This window comes from Pseudophryne corroboree, unplaced genomic scaffold, assembly GCF_028390025.1.
Source record: "Pseudophryne corroboree isolate aPseCor3 unplaced genomic scaffold, aPseCor3.hap2 scaffold_299, whole genome shotgun sequence".
Lineage (NCBI taxonomy): Eukaryota > Metazoa > Chordata > Amphibia > Anura > Myobatrachidae > Pseudophryne > Pseudophryne corroboree.
In genome coordinates, this window is record NW_026969662.1 from 262,352 (window position 1) to 277,938 (window position 15,587).

General features: G+C 50.3%; 21 non-coding genes and 3 pseudogenes across 21 annotated transcripts; 9 read left to right on the forward strand and 15 right to left on the reverse strand.

The window, feature by feature from the left end:
• Positions 1–386: 386 nt before the first annotated feature.
• LOC135016285 (U1 spliceosomal RNA) lies at positions 387–549 on the reverse strand. Its single transcript, XR_010214420.1, has one exon. It is a non-coding gene; the product is annotated as a U1 spliceosomal RNA (small nuclear RNA).
• Positions 550–1,017: 468 nt separating this feature from the next.
• On the forward strand, positions 1,018–1,180 carry LOC135016353 (U1 spliceosomal RNA). The gene has a single exon (XR_010214486.1). It is a non-coding gene; the product is annotated as a U1 spliceosomal RNA (small nuclear RNA).
• An 821-nt stretch (positions 1,181–2,001) lies between these two features.
• On the reverse strand, positions 2,002–2,164 carry LOC135016331 (U1 spliceosomal RNA). Its single transcript, XR_010214465.1, has one exon. It is a non-coding gene; the product is annotated as a U1 spliceosomal RNA (small nuclear RNA).
• Positions 2,165–2,316: 152 nt separating this feature from the next.
• LOC135016190 (U1 spliceosomal RNA) lies at positions 2,317–2,480 on the reverse strand. The gene has a single exon (XR_010214326.1). It is a non-coding gene; the product is annotated as a U1 spliceosomal RNA (small nuclear RNA).
• A 674-nt stretch (positions 2,481–3,154) lies between these two features.
• LOC135016298 (U1 spliceosomal RNA) lies at positions 3,155–3,317 on the reverse strand. Its single transcript, XR_010214433.1, has one exon. It is a non-coding gene; the product is annotated as a U1 spliceosomal RNA (small nuclear RNA).
• Positions 3,318–3,459: 142 nt separating this feature from the next.
• Positions 3,460–3,623, reverse strand: LOC135016234 (U1 spliceosomal RNA). Its single transcript, XR_010214369.1, has one exon. It is a non-coding gene; the product is annotated as a U1 spliceosomal RNA (small nuclear RNA).
• Positions 3,624–4,297: 674 nt separating this feature from the next.
• LOC135016359 (U1 spliceosomal RNA) lies at positions 4,298–4,460 on the reverse strand. Its single transcript, XR_010214492.1, has one exon. It is a non-coding gene; the product is annotated as a U1 spliceosomal RNA (small nuclear RNA).
• A 152-nt stretch (positions 4,461–4,612) lies between these two features.
• On the reverse strand, positions 4,613–4,776 carry LOC135016257 (U1 spliceosomal RNA). The gene has a single exon (XR_010214392.1). It is a non-coding gene; the product is annotated as a U1 spliceosomal RNA (small nuclear RNA).
• Positions 4,777–5,450: 674 nt separating this feature from the next.
• Positions 5,451–5,613, reverse strand: LOC135016299 (U1 spliceosomal RNA). Its single transcript, XR_010214434.1, has one exon. It is a non-coding gene; the product is annotated as a U1 spliceosomal RNA (small nuclear RNA).
• A 152-nt stretch (positions 5,614–5,765) lies between these two features.
• On the reverse strand, positions 5,766–5,929 carry LOC135016246 (U1 spliceosomal RNA). Its single transcript, XR_010214381.1, has one exon. It is a non-coding gene; the product is annotated as a U1 spliceosomal RNA (small nuclear RNA).
• Positions 5,930–6,627: 698 nt separating this feature from the next.
• On the reverse strand, positions 6,628–6,763 carry LOC135016446 (U1 spliceosomal RNA; annotated as a pseudogene).
• A 152-nt stretch (positions 6,764–6,915) lies between these two features.
• On the reverse strand, positions 6,916–7,079 carry LOC135016259 (U1 spliceosomal RNA). The gene has a single exon (XR_010214394.1). It is a non-coding gene; the product is annotated as a U1 spliceosomal RNA (small nuclear RNA).
• A 674-nt stretch (positions 7,080–7,753) lies between these two features.
• On the reverse strand, positions 7,754–7,916 carry LOC135016329 (U1 spliceosomal RNA). Its single transcript, XR_010214463.1, has one exon. It is a non-coding gene; the product is annotated as a U1 spliceosomal RNA (small nuclear RNA).
• Positions 7,917–8,068: 152 nt separating this feature from the next.
• On the reverse strand, positions 8,069–8,232 carry LOC135016524 (U1 spliceosomal RNA). The gene has a single exon (XR_010214609.1). It is a non-coding gene; the product is annotated as a U1 spliceosomal RNA (small nuclear RNA).
• A 698-nt stretch (positions 8,233–8,930) lies between these two features.
• Positions 8,931–9,066, reverse strand: LOC135016415 (U1 spliceosomal RNA; annotated as a pseudogene).
• A 152-nt stretch (positions 9,067–9,218) lies between these two features.
• LOC135016220 (U1 spliceosomal RNA) lies at positions 9,219–9,382 on the reverse strand. Its single transcript, XR_010214355.1, has one exon. It is a non-coding gene; the product is annotated as a U1 spliceosomal RNA (small nuclear RNA).
• A 1,778-nt stretch (positions 9,383–11,160) lies between these two features.
• On the forward strand, positions 11,161–11,324 carry LOC135016525 (U1 spliceosomal RNA). Its single transcript, XR_010214610.1, has one exon. It is a non-coding gene; the product is annotated as a U1 spliceosomal RNA (small nuclear RNA).
• Positions 11,325–11,476: 152 nt separating this feature from the next.
• On the forward strand, positions 11,477–11,639 carry LOC135016393 (U1 spliceosomal RNA). Its single transcript, XR_010214523.1, has one exon. It is a non-coding gene; the product is annotated as a U1 spliceosomal RNA (small nuclear RNA).
• Positions 11,640–12,313: 674 nt separating this feature from the next.
• On the forward strand, positions 12,314–12,477 carry LOC135016250 (U1 spliceosomal RNA). The gene has a single exon (XR_010214385.1). It is a non-coding gene; the product is annotated as a U1 spliceosomal RNA (small nuclear RNA).
• Positions 12,478–12,629: 152 nt separating this feature from the next.
• On the forward strand, positions 12,630–12,765 carry LOC135016447 (U1 spliceosomal RNA; annotated as a pseudogene).
• A 698-nt stretch (positions 12,766–13,463) lies between these two features.
• LOC135016248 (U1 spliceosomal RNA) lies at positions 13,464–13,627 on the forward strand. The gene has a single exon (XR_010214383.1). It is a non-coding gene; the product is annotated as a U1 spliceosomal RNA (small nuclear RNA).
• A 152-nt stretch (positions 13,628–13,779) lies between these two features.
• On the forward strand, positions 13,780–13,942 carry LOC135016300 (U1 spliceosomal RNA). The gene has a single exon (XR_010214435.1). It is a non-coding gene; the product is annotated as a U1 spliceosomal RNA (small nuclear RNA).
• A 674-nt stretch (positions 13,943–14,616) lies between these two features.
• LOC135016236 (U1 spliceosomal RNA) lies at positions 14,617–14,780 on the forward strand. Its single transcript, XR_010214371.1, has one exon. It is a non-coding gene; the product is annotated as a U1 spliceosomal RNA (small nuclear RNA).
• Positions 14,781–14,922: 142 nt separating this feature from the next.
• Positions 14,923–15,085, forward strand: LOC135016301 (U1 spliceosomal RNA). The gene has a single exon (XR_010214436.1). It is a non-coding gene; the product is annotated as a U1 spliceosomal RNA (small nuclear RNA).
• Positions 15,086–15,587: the final 502 nt, after the last annotated feature.

Consider the following 15,587-nt stretch of genomic DNA (forward strand, 5'->3'; position numbering starts at 1 on the left):
TGCGGCAGGCCTTCCCCCAGGAATGCTTGCACTAGTTGTTGCATTTGGTTTGTTGTTTGGGGGTGCTTCAGTATTAGGCAGCCTTCTGCTGCACCCTGCTTTGGTGTGGGGCTCATGTTGGCCATGCCCCATCCCCTGAAGCTTTCAAGCAGATTTCTTGCAGCAGCTGGGCACTGTAACAGCTCAAGAGCTGCTCTGTAAGGCAAGTAAAAGGGTGTGGGCCCTGCAGCACTACCTGTAGTTTGCATTGTGCATTGGAAGGCACAAAGTAAGCAGACGGGAGGAGAAGTCAGGATAGTGCACAAGGGTATAGAAGGGAGCGGCTGAAGAAAAGAGAAGTGGAAACAGACAGCAAACTAGGCTGGAGAGAGATCTGAGACAAAGAGATCTGAATTATACGATAGCCGACCAGGGGAAACACAAATTATGCAGTCAAGTTTCCCACATTTGGGGAAATCGCAGGGGCAGCACACCCAGAGTGCAATGGGTGAGCCTTGCCCTGGGAGAAGCACCTTCATGATCATAGTATCTCACCTGGCAGGTAAGTATGAGTTGGGCTAGAGCTGGGGAGGGTCGCTGCTCGGGCACCCCCCTGTTAAGTGAAGGAGATCCAACTGAGGCAGCACAAGGGAACTCTCAAAAGAAGAACAAGGCTAGAGGAAGATCTGAAACAAAGAAATCTGACTTTTACCAGAGCTGACCAGAAGAAAACACAAACACAGTCCCCCACTACCACAAATAAAGCAGTCGAGGTGAGGTTCATTCATTGCATTTTGGGTATGCTGACCCCTGTGATTTCCCCAAATGTGGGAAACTCGACTGCTTTATTTGTGGTAGTGGGGGACTGTGTTTGTGTTTTCTTCTGGTCAGCTCTGGTAAAAGTCAGATTTCTTTGTTTCAGATCTTCCTCTAGCCTTGTTCTTCTTTTGAGAGTTCCCTTGTGCTGCCTCAGTTGGATCTCCTTCACTTAACAGGGGGGTGCCCGAGCAGCGACCCTCCCCAGCTCTAGCCCAACTCCTACTTACCTGCCAGGTGAGATACTATGATCATGAAGGTGCTTCTCCCAGGGCAAGGCTCACCCATTGCACTCTGGGTGTGCAGCCCCTGCGATTTCCCCAAATGTGGGAAACTTGACTGCATAATTTGTGTTTCCCCTGGTCGGCTCTCGTATAATTCAGATCTCTTTGTCTCAGATCTCTCTCCAGCCTAGTTTGCTGTCTGTTTCCACTTCTCTTTTCTTCAGCCGCTCCCTTCTATACCCTTGTGCACTATCCTGACTTCTCCTCCCGTCTGCTTACTTTGTGCCTTCCAATGCACAATGCAAACTACAGGTAGTGCTGCAGGGCCCACACCCTTTTACTTGCCTTACAGAGCAGCTCTGGAGCTGTTACAGTGCCCAGCTGCTGCAAGAAATCTGCTTGAATGCTTCAGGGGATGGGACATGGCCAACATGAGCCCCACACCAAAGGAGGGTGGAGCAGAAGGCTGACTAATACTGAAGCACCCCCAAACAACAAACCAAATGCAACAACTAGTGCAAGCATTCCTGGGGGAAGGCCTGCCGCAGATGGATTTGCATATGGTGATGTCATCCAAGCAGTGGGTCAAAGTTGGCTTCAACCCTCGTCTGCATATGAAAACAGAAAAGGGGCGTGCAGGGCATGGTGGCCTTTTGCGGCGCTTGACCGACCCCTAGTTTGCATTAAACACCTCCACCCTCCTTCGGTGTGGGGCTCATGTTGGCTATGCCCCAGCCCCTGAAGCATTCAAGCTGATTTCTTGCAGCAGCTGGGCACTGTAACAGCTCCAGAGCTGCTCTGTAAGGCAAGTAAAAGGGTGTGGGCCCTGCAGCACTACCTGTAGTTTGCATTGTGCATTGGAAGGCACAAAGTAAGCAGACGGGAGGAGAAGTCAGGATAGTGCACAAGGGTATAGAAGGGAGCGGCTGAAGAAAAGAGAAGTGGAAACAGACAGCAAACTAGGCTGGAGAGAGACAAAGAGATCTGAATTATACGAGAGCCGACCAGGGGAAACACAAATTATGCAGTCAAGTTTCCCACATTTGGGGAAATCGCAGGAGCAGCACACCCAGAGTGCAATGGGTGAGCCTTGCCCTGGGAGAAGCACCTTCATGATCATAGTATCTCACCTGGCAGGTAAGTAGGAGTTGGGCTAGAGCTGGGGAGGGTCGCTGCTCGGGTACCCCCCTGTCAAGTGAAGGAGATCCAACTGAGGCAGCAAAAGGGAACTCTCGAAAGAAGAACAAGGCAAGAGGAAAATCTGAGACAAAGAAATCTGACTTTTACCAGAGCTGACCAGAGGAAAGCACAAACACAGTCCCCCACTACCACAAATAATGCAGTTGAGTTTCCCACATTTGGGGAAATCACAGGGGTCAGCATACCCAAAATGCAATGAATGAACCTCACCCTGGGAGAACAATCTTCATGACCATGGTATCTCCTATGCAAAATAAGTATGATTTGGAATAGGGCTGGGGAGGGCCGCTGCTCTGGCACATCTCTGTCAAGTAAAGGAGATTCAACTGAGGCAGCACAAGGGAACTCTCATCTGGGGACAACAACTGCAGGGAGAACACATATTTTCAGATGAACATGGGAGGGCAGAAGGCTGCCTAATACTGAAGCACCCCCAAACAACAAACCAAATGCAACAACTAGTGCAAGCATTCCTGGGGGAAGTTCTGCAGAAGACGGATTTGCATACGGTGATGTCATACAAGCAGTGGGTCAAAGTTGGCTTCAACCCTCATCTGCATATGAAAAGAGAAAAGGGGCGTGCAGGGCATGGCGGCCTTTTGCGGTGCTTGGATGACCCCTAGTTCGCATTAAACACCTCCACCCTCCTTTGGTGTGGGGCTCATGTTGGCCATGCCCCATCCCCTGAAGCATTCAAGCAGATTTCTTGCAGCAGCTGGGCACTGTAACAGCTCCAGAGCTGCTCTGTAAGGCAAGTAAAAGGGTGTGGGCCCTGCAGCACTACCTGTAGTTTGCATTGTGCATTGGAAGGCACAAAGTAAGCAGACGGGAGGAGAAGTCAGGATAGTGCACAAGGGTATAGAAGGGAGCGGCTGAAGAAAAGAGAAGTGGAAACAGACAGCAAACTAGGCTGGAGAGAGACCTGAGACAAAGAGATCTGAATTATACGAGAGCCGACCAGGGGAAACACAAATTATGCAGTCAAGTTTCCCACATTTGGGGAAATCGCAGGGGCAGCACACCCAGAGTGCAATGGGTGAGCCTTGCCCTGGGAGAAGCACCTTCATGATCATAGTATCTCACCTGGCAGGTAAGTAGGAGTTGGGCTAGAGCTGGGGAGGGTCTCTGCTCGGGCACCCCCCTGTCAAGTGAAGGAGATCCAACTGAGGCAGCACAAGGGAACTCTCAAAAGAAGAACAAGGCTCTGAAACAAAGAAATCTGACTTTTACCAGAGCTGACCAGAGGAAAACACAAACACAGTCCCCCACTACCACAAATAAAGCAGTCGAGTTTCCCACATTTGGGGAAATCACAGGGGTCAGCATACCCAGAATGCAATGAATGAACCTCACCCTGGGAGAATAATCTTCATGACCATGGTATCTCCTATGCAAAATAAGTATGATTTGGGATAGAGCTGGGGAGGGCCGCTGCTCAGGCACATCTCTGTCAAGTTAAGGAGATTCAACTGAGGCAGCACAAGGGAACTCTCATCTAGGGACAACAACTGCAGGGAGAACACATATTTTCAGATGAACATGGGAGGGCAGACGGCTGCCTAATACTGAAGCACCCCCAAACAACAAACCAAATGCAACAACTAGTGCAAGCATTCCTGGGGGAAGGCCTGCCGCAGATGGATTTGCATATGGTGATGTCATCCAAGCAGTGGGTCAAAGTTGGCTTCAACCCTCGTCTGCATATGAAAACAGAAAAGGGGCGTGCAGGGCATGGTGGCCTTTTGCTGCGCTTGTCTGACCCCTAGTTTGCATTAAACACCTCCACCCTTCTTCGGTGTGGGGCTCATGTTGGCTATGCCCCAGCCCCTGAAGCATTCAAGCTGATTTCTTGCAGCAGCTTGGCACTGCAACAGCTCCAGAGCTGCTCTGTAAGGCAAGTAAAAGGGTGTGGGCCCTGCAGCACTACCTGTAGTTTGCATTGTGCATTGGAAGGCACAAAGTAAGCAGACGGGAGGAGAAGTCAGGATAGTGCACAAGGGTATAGAAGGGAGCGGCTGAAGAAAAGAGAAGTGGAAACAGACAGCAAACTAGGCTGGAGAGAGACCTGAGACAAAGAGATCTGAATTATACGAGAGCCGACCAGGGGAAACACAAATTATGCAGTCAAGTTTCCCACATTTGGGGAAATCGCAGGAGCAGCACACCCAGAGTACAATGGGTGAGCCTTGCCCTGGGAGAAGCACCTTCATGATCATAGTATCTCACCTGGCAGGTAAGTAGGAGTTGGGCTAGAGCTGGGGAGGGTCGCTGCTCGGGTACCCCCCTGTAAAGTGAAGGAGATCCAACTGAGGCAGCACAAGGGAACTCTCGAAAGAAGAACAAGGCTAAAGGAAAATCTGAGACAAAGAAATCTGACTTTTACCAGAGCTGACCAGAGGAAAGCACAAACACAGTCTCCCACTACCACAAATAATGCAGTCAAGTTTCCCACATTTGGGGAAATCACAGGGGTCAGCATACCCAAAATGCAATGAATGAACCTCACCCTGGGAGAAAAATCTTCATGACCATGGTATCTCCTATGCAAAATAAGTATGATTTGGAATAGGGCTGGGGAGTGCCGCTGCTCATGCACATCTCTGTCAAGTAAAGGAGATTCAACTGAGGCAGCACAAGGGAACTCTCATCTTGGGACAACAACTGCAGGGAGAACATATATTTTCAGATGAACATGGGAGGGCAGAAGGCTGCCTAATACTGAAGCACCCCCAAACAACAAACCAAATGCAACAACTAGTGCAAGCATTCCTGGGGGAAGGCCTGCCGCAGATGGATTTGCATATGGTGATGTCATCCAAGCAGTGGGTCAAAGTTGGCTTCAACCCTCGTCTGCATATGAAAAGAGAAAAGGGGCGTGCAGGGCATGGTGGCCTTTTGCGGCGCTTGGCTGACCCCTAGTTTGCATTAAACACCTCCACCCTCCTTTGGTGTGGGGCTCATGTTGGCTATGCCCCAGCCCCTGAAGCATTCAAGCTGATTTCTTGCAGCAGCTGGGCACTGTAACAGCTCCAGAGCTGCTCTGTAAGGCAAGTAAAAGGGTCTGGGCCCTGCAGCACTACCTGTAGATCGCATTGTGCGTTGGAAGGCACAAAGTAAGCAGACAGGAGGAGAAGTCAGGATAGTGCGCAAGGGCATAGAAGGGAGCGGCTCAAGAAAAGAGAAGTGGAAACAGACAGCAAACTAGGCTGGAGAGAGACCTGAGACAAAGAGATCTGAATTATACGAGAGCCGACCAGGGGAAACACAAATTATGCAGTCAAGTTTCCCACATTTGGGGAAATCGCAGGGGCAGCACACCCAGAGTGCAATGGGTGAGCCTTGCCCTGGGAGAAGCACCTTCATGATCATAGTATCTCACCTGGCAGGTAAGTAGGAGTTGGGCTAGAGCTGGGGAGGGTCGCTGTTCGGGCACCCCCCTGTCAAGTGAAAGAGATCCAACTGAGGCAGCACAAGGGAACTCTCGAAAGAAGAACAAGGCTAGAGGAAGATCTGAGACAAAGAAATCTGACTTTTTCCAGAGCTGACCAGAGGAAAGCACAAACACAGTCCCCCACTACCACAAATAATGCAGTCGAGTTTCCCACATTTGGGGAAATCACAGGGGTCAGCATACCCAGAATGCAATGAATGAACCTCACCTTGGGAGAACAATCTTCATGACCATGGTATCGCCTATGCAAAATAAGTATGATTTGGGATAGGGCTGGGGAGGGCCGCTGCTCAGGCACATCTCTGTCAAGTAAAGGAGATTCAACTGAGGCAGCACAAGGGAACTCTCATCTGGGGACAACAACTGCAGGGAGAACACATATTTTCAGATGAACATGTGAGGGCAGAAGGCTGCCTAATACTGAAGCACCCCCAAACAACAAACCAAATGCAACAACTAGTGCAAGCATTCCTGGGGGAAGGCCTGCAGCAGATGGATTTGCATATGGTGATGTCATCCAAGCAGTGGGTCAAAGTTGGCTTCAACCCTCGTCTGCATATGAAAAGAGAAAAGGGGCGTGCAGGGCATGGCGGCCTTTTGCAGCGCTTGGATGACCCCTAGTTCGCATTACACACCTCCACCCTCCTTCGGTGTGGGGCTCATGTTGGCTATGCCCCAGCCCCTGAAGCATTCAAGCTGATTTCTTGCAGCAGCTGGGCACTGTAACTGCTCCAGAGCTACTCTGTAAGGCAAGTAAAAGGGTGTGGGCCCTGCAGCACTACCTGTAGTTCGCATTGTGCGTTGGAAGGCACGAAGTAAGCAGACGGGAGAAGTCAGGATAGTGCGCAAGGGCATAGAAGGGAGCGGCTCAAGAAAAGAGAAGTGGAAACAGACAGCAAACTAGGCTGGAGAGAGACCTGAGACAAAGAGATCTGAATTATACGAGAGCCGACGAGGGGAAACACAAATTATGCAGTCACGTTTCCCACATTTGGGGAAATCGCAGGAGCAGCACACCCAGAGTGCAATGGTTGAGCCTTGCCCTGGGAGAAGCACCTTCATGATCATAGTATCTCACCTGGCAGGTAAGTAGGAGTTGGGCTAGAGCTGGGGAGGGTCGCTGCTCGGGTTCCCCCCTGTGAAGTGAAGGAGATCCAACTGAGGCAGCACCAGGGAACTCTCGAAAGAAGAACAAGGCTAGAGGAAGATCTGAGACAAAGAAATCTGACTTTTACCAGAGCTGACCAGAGGAAAGCACAAACACAGTCTCCCACTACCACAAATAATGCAGTCAAGTTTCCCACATTTGGGGAAATCACAGGGGTCAGCATACCCAAAATGCAATGAATGAACCTCACCCTGGGAGAAAAATCTTCATGACCATGGTATCTCCTATGCAAAATAAGTATGATTTGGAATAGGGCTGGGGAGGGCCGCTGCTCATGCACATCTCTGTCAAGTAAAGGAGATTCAACTGAGGCAGCACAAGGGAACTCTCATCTTGGGACAACAACTGCAGGGAGAACATATATTTTCAGATGAACATGGGAGGGCAGAGGACTGCCTAATACTGAAGCACCCCCAAACAACAAACCAAATGCAACAACTAGTGCAAGCATTCCTGGGGGAAGGCCTGCCGCAGATGGATTTGCATATGGTGATGTCATCCAAGCAGTGGGTCAAAGTTGGCTTCAACCCTCGTCTGCATATGAAAAGAGAAAAGGGGCGTGCAGGGCATGGTGGCCTTTTGCGGCGCTTGGCTGACCCCTAGTTTGCATTAAACACCTCCACCCTCCTTTGGTGTGGGGCTCATGTTGGCTATGCCCCAGCCCCTGAAGCATTCAAGCTGATTTCTTGCAGCAGCTGGGCACTGTAACAGCTCCAGAGCTGCTCTGTAAGGCAAGTAAAAGGGTGTGGGCCCTGCAGCACTACCTGTAGTTCGCATTGTGCGTTGGAAGGCACAAAGTAAGCAGACAGGAGGAGAAGTCAGGATAGTGCGCAAGGGCATAGAAGTAAGCGGCTCAAGAAAAGAGAAGTGGAAACAGACAGCAAACTAGGCTGGAGAGAGATCTGAGACAAAGAGATCTGAATTATACGAGAGCCGACCAGGGGAAACACAAATTATACAGTCAAGTTTCCCACATTTGGGGAAATCGCAGGAGCAGCACACCCAGAGTGCAATGGGTGAGCCTTGCCCTGGGAGAAGCACCTTCATGATCATAGTATCTCACCTGGCAGGTAAGTAGGAGTTGGGCTAGAGCTGGGGAGGGTCGCTGCTAGGGTACCCCCCTGTAAAGTGAAGGAGATCCAATTAAGGCAGCACAAGGGAACTCTCGAAAGAAGAACAAGGCTAGAGGAAAATCTGAGACAAAGAAATCTGACTTTTACCAGAGCTGACCAGAGGAAAGCACAAACACAGTCCCCCACTACCACAAATAATGCAGTTGAGTTTCCCACATTTGGGGAAATCACAGGGGTCAGCATACCCAAAATGCAATGAATGAACCTCACCCTGGGAGAAAAATCTTCATGACCATGGTATCTCCTATGCAAAATAAGTATGATTTGGAATAGGGCTGGGGAGGGCCGCTGCTCATGCACATCTCTGTCAAGTAAAGGAGATTTAACTGAGGCAGCACAAGGGAACTCTCATCTGGGGACAACAACTGCAGGGAGAACACATATTTTCAGATGAACATGGGAGGGCAGAAGGCTGCCTAATACTGAAGCACCCCCAAACAACAAACCAAATGCAACAACTAGTGCAAGCATTCCTGGGGGAAGGCCTGCAGCAGATGGATTTGCATATGGTGATGTCATCCAAGCAGTGGGTCAAAGTTGGCTTCAACCCTCGTCTGCATATGAAAAGAGAAAAGGGGCGTGCAGGGCATGGCGGCCTTTTGCAGCGCTTGGATGACCCCTAGTTTGCATTACACACCTCCTCCCTCCTTCTGTGTGGGGCTCATGTTGGCTATGCCCCAGCCCCTGAAGCATTAAAGCTGATTTCTTGCAGCAGCTGGGCACTGTAACTGCTCCAGAGCTACTCTGTAAGGCAAGTAAAAGGGTGTGGGCCCTGCAGCACTACCTGTAGTTCGCATTGTGCGTTGGAAGGCACGAAGTAAGCAGACGGGAGAAGTCAGGATAGTGCGCAAGGGCATAGAAGGGAGCGGCTCAAGAAAAGAGAAGTGGAAACAGACAGCAAACTAGGCTGGAGAGAGACCTGAGACAAAGAGATCTGAATTATACGAGAGCCGACGAGGGGAAACACAAATTATGCAGTCAAGTTTCCCACATTTGGGGAAATCGCAGGAGCAGCACACCCAGAGTGCAATGGTTGAGCCTTGCCCTGGGAGAAGCACCTTCATGATCATAGTATCTCACCTGGCAGGTAAGTAGGAGTTGGGCTAGAGCTGGGGAGGGTCGCTGCTCGGGTTCCCCCCTGTGAAGTGAAGGAGATCCAACTGAAGCAGCACCAGGGAACTCTCGAAAGAAGAACAAGGCTAGAGGAAGATCTGAGACAAAGAAATCTGACTTTTACCAGAGCTGACCAGAGGAAAGCACAAACACAGTCCCCCACTACCACAAATAATGCAGTCGAGTTTCCCACATTTGGGAAAATCACTGGGGTCAGCATACCCAGAATGCAATGAATGAACCTAACCCTGGGAGAACAATCTTCATGACCATGGTATCTCCTATGCAAAATAAGTATGATTTGGGATAGGGCTGGTGAGGGCCGCTGCTCAGGCACATCTCTGTCAAGTAAAGGAGATTCAACTGAGGCAGCACAAGGGAACTCTCATCTGGGGACAACAACTGCAGGGAGACCACATCTTTTCAGATGAACATGGGAGGGCGGAAGGCTGCCTAATACTGAAGCACCATCAAATATCAAACCATGGCCCTCATTCCGAGTTGATCGCTCGCAAGGCGATTTTAGCAGAGTTACACACGCTAAGCCGCCGCCTACTGGGAGTGAATCTTAGCTTCTTAAAATTGCGACCGATGTATTCGCAATATTGCGATTACAAACTACTTAGCAGTTTCAGAGTAGCTTCAGACTTACTCTGCATCTGCGATCAGTTCAGTGCTTGTCGTTCCTGGTTTGACGTCACAAACACTCCCAGAGTTCGCCCAGACACTCCCCCGTTTCTCCGGCCACTCCTGCGTTTTTTCCGGAAACTGTAGCGTTTTTTCCCACACGCCCATAAAACGGCCTGTTTCCGCCCAGTAACACCCATTTCCTGTCAATCACATTACGATCGCCGGAGCGAAGAAAAAGCCGTGAGTAAAAATACTTTCTTCATTGTAAAATTACTTGGCGCAGTCGCAGTGCGAATATTGCGCATGCGTACTAAGCAGAATTTCACTGCGATGCGATGAAATTTACAGAGCGAACGACTCGGAATGAGGGCCCATATGCAACAACTAGTACAAGCACTCCTGGGGGAAGGTCTGCAGCAGACGGATTTGCATACGGTGATGTAAATCCAAGCAGTGGGCCAAAGTTGACTGGAACCCTCATCTGCATATGAAAAGAGAAAAGGGGCATGCAGGGCATGGCGGCCTTTTGCAGTGCTTGGATGACCCCTAGTTCGCATTAAACACCCCCACCCTCCTTTGGTGTGGGGCTCATGTTGGCCATGCCCCATCCCCTGATGCATTCAAGCTGATTTCTTGCAGCAGCTGGGCACTGTAACAGCTCCAGAGCTGTTCTGTAAGGCAAGTAAAAGTGTGTGGGCCCTGCAGCACCACCTGTTGTTCGCATTGTGCGTTGGAAGGCACAAATTAAGCAGACGGGAGGAGAAGTCAGGATAGTGCGCAAGGGCATTCTTTTCTCTTAGTCCGGGGGCAAGGCTTCCACTTCTCTTTTCTTCAGCCGCTCCCTTCTATACCCTTGTGCACTATCCTGACTTCTCCTCCCGTCTGCTTACTTTGTGCCTTCCAATGCACAATGCAAACTACAGGTAGTGCTGCAGGGCCCACACCCTTTTACTTGCCTTACAGAGCAGCTCTGGAGCTGTTACAGTGCCCAGCTGCTGCAAGAAATCAGCTTGAATGCTCCAGGGGATGGGGCATGGCCAACATGAGCCCCACACCAAAGGAGGGTGGAGGTGTTTAATGCGAACTAGGGGTCATCCAAGCACCGCAAAAGGCCGCCATGCCCTGCACGCCCCTTTTCTCTTTTCATATGCAGATGAGGGTTGAAGCCAACTTTGACCCACTGCTTGGATGACATCACCGTATGCAAATCCGTCTTCTGCAGAACTTCCCCCAGGAATGCTTGCACTAGTTGTTGCATTTGGTTTGTTGTTTGGGGGTGCTTCAGTATTAGGCAGCCTTCTGCCCTCCCATGTTCATCTGAAAATATGTGTTCTCCCTGCAGTTGTTGTCCCCAGATGAGAGTTCCCTTGTGCTGCCTCAGTTAAATCTCCTTTACTTGACAGAGATGTGCATGAGCAGCGGCCCTCCCCAGCCCTATTCCAAATCATACTTATTTTGCATAGGAGATACCATGGTCATGAAGATTTTTCTCCCAGGGTGAGGTTCATTCATTGCATTTTGGGTATGCTGACCCCTGTGATTTCCCCAAATGTGGGAAACTCAACTGCATTATTTGTGGTAGTGGGGGACTGTGTTTGTGCTTTCCTCTGGTCAGCTCTGGTAAAAGTCAGATTTCTTTGTCTCAGATTTTCCTCTAGCCTTGTTCTTCTTTCGAGAGTTCCCTTGTGCTGCCTTAATTGGATCTCCTTCACTTTACAGGGGGGTACCCTAGCAGCGACCCTCCCCAGCTCTAGCCCAACTCCTACTTACCTGCCAGGTGAGATACTATGATCATGAAGGTGCTTCTCCCAGGGCAAGGCTAACCCATTGCACTCTGGGTGTGCTGCTCCTGCGATTTCCCCAAATGTGGGAAACTTGACTGTATAATTTGTGTTTCCCCTGGTCGGCTCTCGTATAATTCAGATCTCTTTGTCTCAGATCTCTCTCCAGCCTAGTTTGCTGTCTGTTTCCACTTCTCTTTTCTTGAGCCGCTTACTTCTATGCCCTTGCGCACTATCCTGACTTCTCCTCCTGTCTGCTTACTTTGTGCCTTCCAACGCACAATGCGAACTACAGGTAGTGCTGCAGGGCCCACACCCTTTTACTTGCCTTACAGAGCAGCTCTGGAGCTGTTACAGTGCCCAGCTGCTGCAAGAAATCAGCTTGAATGCTTCAGGGGCTGGGGCATAGCCAACATGAGCCCCACACCAAAGGAGGGTGGAGGTGTTTAATGCAAACTAGGGGTCAGCCAAGCGCCGCAAAAGGCCACCATGCCCTGCACGCCCCTTTTCTCTTTTCATATGCAGACGAGGGTTGAAGCCAACTTTGACCCACTGCTTGGATGACATCACCATATGCAAATCCATCTGCGGCAGGCCTTCCCCCAGGAATGCTTGCACTAGTTGTTGCATTTGGTTTGTTGTTTGGGGGTGCTTCAGTATTAGGCAGTCCTCTGCCCTCCCATGTTCATCTGAAAATATATGTTCTCCCTGCAGTTGTTGTCCCAAGATGAGAGTTCCCTTGTGCTGCCTCAGTTGAATCTCCTTTACTTGACAGAGATGTGCATGAGCAGCGGCCCTCCCCAGCCCTATTCCAAATCATACTTATTTTGCATAGGAGATACCATGGTCATGAAGATTTTTCTCCCAGGGTGAGGTTCATTCATTGCATTTTGGGTATGCTGACCCCTGTGATTTCCCCAAATGTGGGAAACTTGACTGCATTATTTGTGGTAGTGGGAGACTGTGTTTGTACTTTCCTCTGGTCAGCTCTGGTAAAAGTCAGATTTCTTTGTCTCAGATCTTCCTCTAGCCTTGTTCTTCTTTCGAGAGTTCCCTGGTGCTGCCTCAGTTGGATCTCCTTCACTTCACAGGGGGGAACCCGAGCAGCGACCCTCCCCAGCTCTAGCCCAACTCCTACTTACCTGCCAGGTGAGATACTATGATCATGAAGGTGCTTCTCCCAGGGCAAGGCTCAACCATTGCACTCTGGGTGTGCTGCTCCTGCGATTTCCCCAAATGTGGGAAACGTGACTGCATAATTTGTGTTTCCCCTCGTCGGCTCTCGTATAATTCAGATCTCTTTGTCTCAGGTCTCTCTCCAGCCTAGTTTGCTGTCTGTTTCCACTTCTCTTTTCTTGAGCCGCTCCCTTCTATGCCCTTGCGCACTATCCTGACTTCTCCCGTCTGCTTACTTCGTGCCTTCCAACGCACAATGCGAACTACAGGTAGTGCTGCAGGGCCCACACCCTTTTACTTGCCTTACAGAGTAGCTCTGGAGCAGTTACAGTGCCCAGCTGCTGCAAGAAATCAGCTTGAATGCTTCAGGGGCTGGGGCATAGCCAACATGAGCCCCACACCGAAGGAGGGTGGAGGTGTGTAATGCGAACTAGGGGTCATCCAAGCGCTGCAAAAGGCCGCCATGCCCTGCACGCCCCTTTTCTCTTTTCATATGCAGACGAGGGTTGAAGCCAACTTTGACCCACTGCTTGGATGACATCACCATATGCAAATCCATCTGCTGCAGGCCTTCCCCCAGGAATGCTTGCACTAGTTGTTGCATTTGGTTTGTTGTTTGGGGGTGCTTCAGTATTAGGCAGCCTTCTGCCCTCACATGTTCATCTGAAAATATGTGTTCTCCCTGCAGTTGTTGTCCCCAGATGAGAGTTCCCTTGTGCTGCCTCAGTTGAATCTCCTTTACTTGACAGAGATGTGCCTGAGCAGCGGCCCTCCCCAGCCCTATCCCAAATCATACTTATTTTGCATAGGCGATACCATGGTCATGAAGATTGTTCTCCCAAGGTGAGGTTCATTCATTGCATTCTGGGTATGCTGACCCCTGTGATTTCCCCAAATGTGGGAAACTCGACTGCATTATTTGTGGTAGTGGGGGACTGTGTTTGTGCTTTCCTCTGGTCAGCTCTGGAAAAAGTCAGATTTCTTTGTCTCAGATCTTCCTCTAGCCTTGTTCTTCTTTCGAGAGTTCCCTTGTGCTGCCTCAGTTGGATCTCTTTCACTTGACAGGGGGGTGCCCGAACAGCGACCCTCCCCAGCTCTAGCCCAACTCCTACTTACCTGCCAGGTGAGATACTATGATCATGAAGGTGCTTCTCCCAGGGCAAGGCTCACCCATTGCACTCTGGGTGTGCTGCCCCTGCGATTTCCCCAAATGTGGGAAACTTGACTGCATAATTTGTGTTTCCCCTGGTCGGCTCTCGTATAATTCAGATCTCTTTGTCTCAGGTCTCTCTCCAGCCTAGTTTGCTGTCTGTGTCCACTTCTCTTTTCTTGAGCCGCTCCCTTCTATGCCCTTGCGCACTATCCTGACTTCTCCTCCTGTCTGCTTACTTTGTGCCTTCCAACGCACAATGCGATCTACAGGTAGTGCTGCAGGGCCCAGACCCTTTTACTTGCCTTACAGAGCAGCTCTGGAGCTGTTACAGTGCCCAGCTGCTGCAAGAAATCAGCTTGAATGCTTCAGGGGCTGGGGCATAGCCAACATGAGCCCCACACCAAAGGAGGGTGGAGGTGTTTAATGCAAACTAGGGGTCAGCCAAGCGCCGCAAAAGGCCACCATGCCCTGCACGCCCCTTTTCTCTTTTCATATGCAGACGAGGGTTGAAGCCAACTTTGACCCACTGCTTGGATGACATCACCATATGAAAATCCATCTGCGGCAGGCCTTCCCCCAGGAATGCTTGCACTAGTTGTTGCATTTGGTTTGTTGTTTGGGGGTGCTTCAGTATTAGGCAGCCGTCTGCCCTCCCATGTTCATCTGAAAATATGTGTTCTCCCTGCAGTTGTTGTCCCTAGATGAGAGTTCCCTTGTGCTGCCTCAGTTGAATCTCCTTAACTTGACAGAGATGTGCCTGAGCAGCGGCCCTCCCCAGCTCTATCCCAAATCATACTTATTTTGCATAGGAGATACCATGGTCATGAAGATTATTCTCCCAGGGTGAGGTTCATTCATTGCATTCTGGGTATGCTGACCCCTGTGATTTCCCCAAATGTGGGAAACTCGACTGCTTTATTTGTGGTAGTGGGGGACTGTGTTTGTGTTTTCCTCTGGTCAGCTCTGGTAAAAGTCAGATTTCTTTGTTTCAGAGCCTTGTTCTTCTTTTGAGAGTTCCCTTGTGCTGCCTCAGTTGGATCTCCTTCACTTGACAGGGGGGTGCCCGAGCAGAGACCCTCCCCAGCTCTAGCCCAACTCCTACTTACCTGCCAGGTGAGATACTATGATCATGAAGGTGCTTCTCCCAGGGCAAGGCTCACCCATTGCACTCTGGGTGTGCTGCCCCTGCGATTTCCCCAAATGTGGGAAACTTGACTGCATAATTTGTGTTTCCCCTGGTCGGCTCTCGTATAATTCAGATCTCTTTGTCTCAGGTCTCTCTCCAGCCTAGTTTGCTGTCTGTTTCCACTTCTCTTTTCTTCAGCCGCTCCCTTCTATACCCTTGTGCACTATCCTGACTTCTCCTCCCGTCTGCTTACTTTGTGCCTTCCAATGCACAATGCAAACTACAGGTAGTGCTGCAGGGCCCACACCCTTTTACTTGCCTTACAGAGCAGCTCTGGAGCTGTTACAGTGCCCAGCTGCTGCAAGAAATCTGCTTGAATGCTTCAGGGGATGGGGCATGGCCAACATGAGCCCCACACCAAAGGAGGGTGGAGGTGTTTAATGCGAACTAGGGGTCATCCAAGCACCGCAAAAGGCCGCCATGCCCTGCACGCCCCTTTTCTCTTTTCATATGCAGATGAGGGTTGAAGCCAACTTTGACCCACTGCTTGTATGACATCACCGTATGCAAATCCGTCTTCTGCAGAACTTCCCCCAGGAATGCTTGCACTAGTTGTTGCATTTGGTTTGTTGTTTGG